Consider the following 6,717-nt stretch of genomic DNA (forward strand, 5'->3'; position numbering starts at 1 on the left):
ATTGGGACATGTCTATTAAGTTATGTATGCCAAATTTCTGCAATACAAAGGTTGCAATGTTGGTACATATAAAATTGTGACTTTTCAGGGGCTTTAGGTTTGATGCACTTTTTTAGAAGTGGTTGTGGTCTAGCTTTAGGAGGCATGGCCATCCATAGCCTACCAGAGTAGCTGAAACCTACACTAGCTTGGGGGTTAGTCTGGCACATGGAGGTACTGCCAATTGCCACAAATATATTAAGAGGCACGTTCCTCTTAGTACATTTATCTCATCGAGTCAGCTCATAGTTTACTTTGATCAGAGTATAAGGCAACAGTTTAAGTAACTAGGCTCCTAAGTGTTTATGGGACTTTGTGTTTAGTATTACAAATTTGTATGGTTTGTTAATAAAGGTTAAGTTTTATTAGATACTTCGTATTATAGTCTTGATAACTGCGGTATAAGTATGAAGGTCTTGAAGTGATGATTTAGGAAACACCTCTGCTAGTGAAATCTATCAAAATAAGCTTACCCACCTGCACCTGTGTATTTTAGAATGAGGTTCTCATCATCAAATTTCCGTCCATAGATGGATTTTCCGCCTGTGCCATTGTGATTGGTGAAGTCACCTCCCTGACACATGAATTGAGGGATAACTCTATGGAAGCTGCTTCCTTTGCAGCCAAAGCCCTTGTCATGTGTACAGAGGAAGCGAAAGTCTTCTGCAAATTAAAAAAACAAAAACATAAAAAACACAAATGTGGACATTCTTACGTACAAATCAATTAGCTCAATTTATTGAATGAAAGCATTGTGCCGAGATGGCATCCCCTCTTCATATTAAGGCTCATGAATGTCAAAAGACAAGGTTCACTGGCCGGAACAAACCAGTCATGTGAAAGTCCATCCTGTAATACCACATTTTCCCTACAGTGGAAATATCTCACTAGCAGCAGCTTTCCCTCGCATTACCAGCTTTTAATGGGGGTGACAAGAGTTGAGCCTGAGGAAATCATCATTTTGAATGGGATTGTGCATGTTGGCATAACCTCTTTTAACCCCTTCTCGCCACATGACTTAAGGTTACATCTTTGCAGGCTGGTACTTAAGGCAACATGACGTAACCTTACGTCATATGGAACTCGCGGGATCTGAAGAGATCCTGCGGTATCCGGCAGCGGGCGCCAGCTATTACTGATAGTAGGGGTGCATTGGGACAGCGACCCATGCTGTTAACCCCATACACGCTGCAATCTTTGTAGATCGAGGTTTATAAAGGGTTCACAGAGGGAGCTCACTCCCTGTGATGTCATTGGATCCCCCCCCCCCGATTTAATCGAGGAGAGCCGACGAGTTGCCATGGCAACATGACGTTAGCTACAGGCGTCCTGCTTTGCCATTGCCTATGATCGCTTTAACCAGCGATAAGGCATTGCAGGACAGAAGTCCTGCAATGCCTTACCACAGCGATCATAGCTGCAATGGATCAAGTTCCTGAGGACCTAAATAGTGTAAAAAAACTAAATAAATAGTGTAAAACGAAAAACATTAAAAAATAGAAAAAAAAACCCACAACCCCCTATTTATATGAAAAAACGTAAGAAACAAAAACGCACGTGTGGTATCATTGTGTCCGTAACGATCTGTGCTATAATTTGAGCACAGTAATCCTGTGCAGCAAAAACTGTTGAAAATAAGAAAAAAAGATTAAAGGGGTTGTCCCGCGCCGAAACGGGTTTTTTTTTTTCAACCCCCCCCCCCCCCCCGTTTGGCGCGAGACAACCCCGATGCAGGGACTTTAAAAAACAACAGCACAGCGCTTACCTGAATCCCCGCGCTCCGGTGACTTCTATACTTACCGGTTGAAGATGGCCGCCGGGATCTTCTTCCTCCGTGGACCGCAGCTCTTCTGTGCGGTCCATTGCCGATTCCAGCCTCCTGATTGGCTGGAATCGGCACGTGACAGGGCGGAGCTACACGGAGCCCCATTGAGAAGAGAAGAAGACCCGGACTGCGCAAGCGCGTCTAATTTGGCCATTAGACGGCGAAAATTAGACGGCTCCATGGAAACGAGGACGCTAGCAACGGAGCAGGTAAGTGAAAAACTTTTTATAACTTCTGTATGGCTCATAATTAATGCACAATGTACATTACAAAGTGCATTATTATGGCCATACAGAAGTGTATAGACCCACTTGCTGCCGCGGGACAACCCCTTTAAAGGCTTATTTATTCATTTTACCTTCAAAAAGACGCAATAAAAGCGATCCAAAAAGCTATATGTACCCTAAAATGGGAAAAATAAAAGCTACTGCTCGTGACGCAAAACAACAATACCTCACATAGCTGCGACAATGGAACGATTGAAAAATAATTATAATTTCCAAAAGAAAAGAGTGTCTATTGTGCAAAAGTGGAAAAATCTAAAAAATTATGTTTTTGTTACAGTTGTAATCGTACAGACCGCTGAAAAAATGTATTGTGTCATTTATGACTTGCTCCACTCCAATCCATACTAAATGCAGCAGCTAGGCCCATTTCTCTATCCAGTCGTTACTCAGACGCCTCTGCATTATGCCAGTCGCTGCATTGGCTGCCCATCCACTGCAGAACTAAATTTAAACTCCTCTACCTCACTCACAAAGCTCTGCATGGCGCTGCACCAGCATACATCGCCTCTCTTCTGTCAGTACACCACCCAGCCTGCTCACTCCGATCGGCTAACACACAGACTAAACACCCCTGTAGTACGAACCTCACATGCTCGCCTACAGGACTTCACCAGAGCAGCACCCATCCTCTGGAACGCTCTACCCCAAGGTAATTAAAATGGATGTACTGCCCCGTTTCCTGTATCTTTGTCAAACAATTCCCATTGGGCTCCCAAGAACATACCTGAAAAAAATCCGATCTCTAATCTCCAACTTTGTTTGGAAAGGACGCAAACCGCGCCTGAGATACTCATTGCTAAAGAGGAGAAAAGAGAAGGGGGGCCTGGGCCTACCGGACTTCTCCCTCTACCAAAAAGCTAACATAGCAAACTGCGTACTTGACATCCTCAAAAAGCAGAAACTCAAAGCTATGGGTGGATATAGACCACACAGGCGAAACAGATGGCCTATACAGAGCTCCCTGGATTCTGCCAAAATGGATCAAGTCTATACCCAAATCTCCCCCTTCAGCCTCCAACTATTTAAGGCATGGGCGAGTTTCGCCCCTCAATATAGGCTGGTTACAGCCCCAGGCCCCCTAACTCTGCTCTTAGCAAATCCCCTCTTTGAAGCTACTACAAATGAGAAGGGCCTTCTGGCTATTCCTGCGGACCCAATCCCTAGATTGAGGGACGTAGTGACGCAAACGGGACTGAAACCCATGATGGAGATCTTAAACCAGTCTCCACCGCAGCCAGGATTCTGGTTGCAATATCTTCAGCTGAGAGGGTTTGTGAGCACGCTGATCCCGAAAGAAAATCTGACGGCACCCCTGACTGAGTATGAGCAACTCTGTTTGTCAAGTCTAAATCAGAGGCATATGATCTCCACGTTATATAAAATGTTGCTGGATCGGGAGACGGAGGATGAGACTCTGAATTATAGGGAGGCCTGGGAACGGGAGTTGGGAGAAAACATTACGGGGGAGGACTAGTGTAAAATCTGGGCACTATCCACAGCTGGCAAAATACAAGACCTCAACTATAAGATAGTCTCAAGGTGGTATAGGACCCCGGACCACCTACAGAGGATCTTTCACCAGTTCTTCCCTGCGTGCTGGAAATGCAGTGGGAGCCGAGGTACAATGACCCACATTTGGTGGGACTGCCGGCCAGTAGCGGACCTATGGGAAGGGGTGACAACTAGAGATGAGCGAGCGTACTCATCCGAGCTTGATGCTCATTCGAGTATTAGGGTACTCGAGATGCTCGTTACTCGAGACGAGGACCACGCGGTGTTCGAGTCACTTCCATTTTCTTCCCAGAAAAGTTTGCGCCCTTTTCTGGCCAATAGAAACACAGGGAAGGCATTAGAACTTCCTCCTGTGAAGTTCCAGCCCTATCTCACCCCCCTGCAGTGAGTGGCTGGGGAGATCAGGTGACACCCGAGTATATAAACTGGGGCCGGCCGCGGCTCGCCACAGATGCACGCTGAGAGACATTAGGGAAAGTGCCATCCTGCTGTAGCTGCTATAGGGAGAGTGTTAGGCTGTTATCTTCGTCTTCAAAAACCCCAACGGTCCTTCTTAGGGCCACATCTGACCGTGTGCAGTACTGTTGAGGCTGCTTTTAGCAGTTTTGCACATTTTTTTTTTTTGTATATCGGGCGTGCAGACCATAGCGTCCTCAGTCTGCAGTCATTTTACTGAGTATAGGGGCAGTACTGGTGAGGCAGGGACAGTGGTACAGGGAAAGAGATATACTGGCTATATAGGCAGTGGGTTTTTCCAAAAAAATTGGAAAAAAAAAATCTTTGGGCTGCCTGTGACCGTGTTCAGTTTACTGCGTGTCTGCTGGGGGTAGTAGTCACTCACTATTACCCAGCTAGGTGTTACTGCAGCCTTGCGCATAATGTTTTCTGGCTGCACTGTGCTTTCAATACCCACAGTCATCCTCCAACAGGGAAATCCATATACAGGCTATATAGGCAGTGGGCTTTTTCCCAAAAATTGGAAAAAAATACTATATTTGGGCTGCCTGTGACCGTCTTCAGTTTACTGCGTGTGTGCTGGGGGTAGTAGTCGCTCATTATTACCCAGCTAAGCCTGTGACCGTCTACAGTTTACTGCGTGTCTGCTGGGGGTAGCAGTCGCTCATTAATACCCAGCCTTGCGCATAATTCTTTCTGGCTGCACTGTGCTTTCAATACCCACAGTCATCCTCCAACAGGGAAATCCATATACAGGCTATATAGGCAGTGGGCTTTTTCCCAAAAATTGGAAAAAAATACTATATTTGGGCTGCCTGTGACCGTCTTCAGTTTACTGCGTGTCTGCTGGGGGTAGTAGTCGCTCATTATTACCCAGCTAAGCGTTAAAGCAGGCTTGCGCATAATTGTTTCCTGGCTCTGCTGTGTCCGTTACATGATCGCCGTCATCCCGCCAGAGGGAAAGAGTATACATATATACGCTGCATACAGTGTCTGTCTGGTTTTTCACCTCACCATTTTAAAAAATTGAAGCAAAATACTTAAGGCCTACCACTAGCCTTTTGCCACTTGACTGGTTCTGCCCTGTGAATTCCAGTAGCTCAGTCATACGCACCTAGGTCTCACTACAGGCTTGCGCATAATTGTTTCCTGGCTCTGTTGTGCGTTCCGTAAGCGAAGTCAGCCTCCAACCACAGGCCAATAAGCGGCACAATTAATTACAGCGTTCTGTTTCTGCTCTACTCGTAATACACCATGCTGAGGGGTAGGGGTAGGCCTAGAGGACGTGGACGCGCGCGAAGACGCGGAGGCCCAAGTCAGGGTGTGGGCACAGGCCGAGCTCTTGGTTCAGGCGTATCGCAGCCGACTGCTGCGGGATTAGGAGAGAGGCAAGTTTCTGGGGTCCCCAGATTCATCTCACAATTAATGGGTCCACGCGGTAGACCTTTATTAGAAACTGAGCAGCGTGAGCAGGTCCTGTCGCGGATGGCAGAAAGTGCATCCAGCAAACTATCCACCGTCACCACCCAGTCTTCTACGCCTGAATGCTCTCGCTGCTGCTCCTCCCTTCTCCCAGCCTCCTCCCTCCCAGCAAATGACACATTCAGAAGAGCAGGCAGGCTCCCAGGAACTGTTCTCGGGTCCCGGCCTTGAGTGCGAAAAAATGGATCCTCTAACACCTGAGGAGTTTCTCATGACCAATGCCCAACTTTGGAAAGTTCCCGGGGTCCGGGTGAGGAGACTGGGGACTTCCGGCAACTGTCTCAAGAGCTTTCAGTGGGTGAGGAGGACGATGATGATGAGACACAGTTGTCTATCAGTGAGGTAGTAGTAAGGGCAGTAAGTCCGAGGGAGGAGCGCACAGAGGATTCGGAGGAAGAGCAGCTGGACGATGAGGTGACTGACCCCACCTGGTTTGCTAAGCCTACTGAGGACAGGTCTTCAGAGGGGGAGGCAAGTGCAGCAGCAGGGCAGGTTGGAAGAGGCAGTGCGGTGGCCAAGGGTAGAGGCAGGGCCAGACCGAATAATCCACCAACTGTTTCAAAAGTGTGGCAGTTTTTCACTGAAAGTGCAGACGACCGACGAACTGTGGTATGCAAGGTTTGTCGCGATAAGATCAGCCGGGGAGCCACCACCACTAGCATGCGCAGGCATATGATGGCCAAGCACCCCACAAGGTGGGACGAAGGCCGCTCACCGCCTCCGGTTTGCACCACTGCCTCTCCCCCTGTGCCCCGACCTGCCACTGAGATCCAACCCCCCTCTCAGGACACAGGCACTACCGTCTCCCGGCCTGCACCCACACCCTCACCTCTGCTGTCCTCGGCCCCATCCAGCAATGTCTCTCAGCGCTCCGTCCAGCCGTCGCTAGCGCAACTGTTTGAGCGCAAGCGCAAGTACGCCGCCACGCACCCGCACGCTCCAGCGTTAAACGTGCACATAGCCAAATTGATCAGCCTGGAGATGCTGCTGTATAGGCTTGTGGAAACGGAGGCTTTCAAAAACATGATGGCGGCGGCAGCCCTGCGCTACTCGGTTCCCAGTCGCCACTACTTTTCCCGATGTGCCGTCCCAGCCCTGCACGACAACGTCACCAAC

This window comes from Eleutherodactylus coqui, unplaced genomic scaffold (genome assembly GCF_035609145.1).
Source record: "Eleutherodactylus coqui strain aEleCoq1 unplaced genomic scaffold, aEleCoq1.hap1 HAP1_SCAFFOLD_19, whole genome shotgun sequence".
In the NCBI taxonomy this organism is placed as follows: Eukaryota; Metazoa; Chordata; class Amphibia; order Anura; family Eleutherodactylidae; genus Eleutherodactylus; species Eleutherodactylus coqui.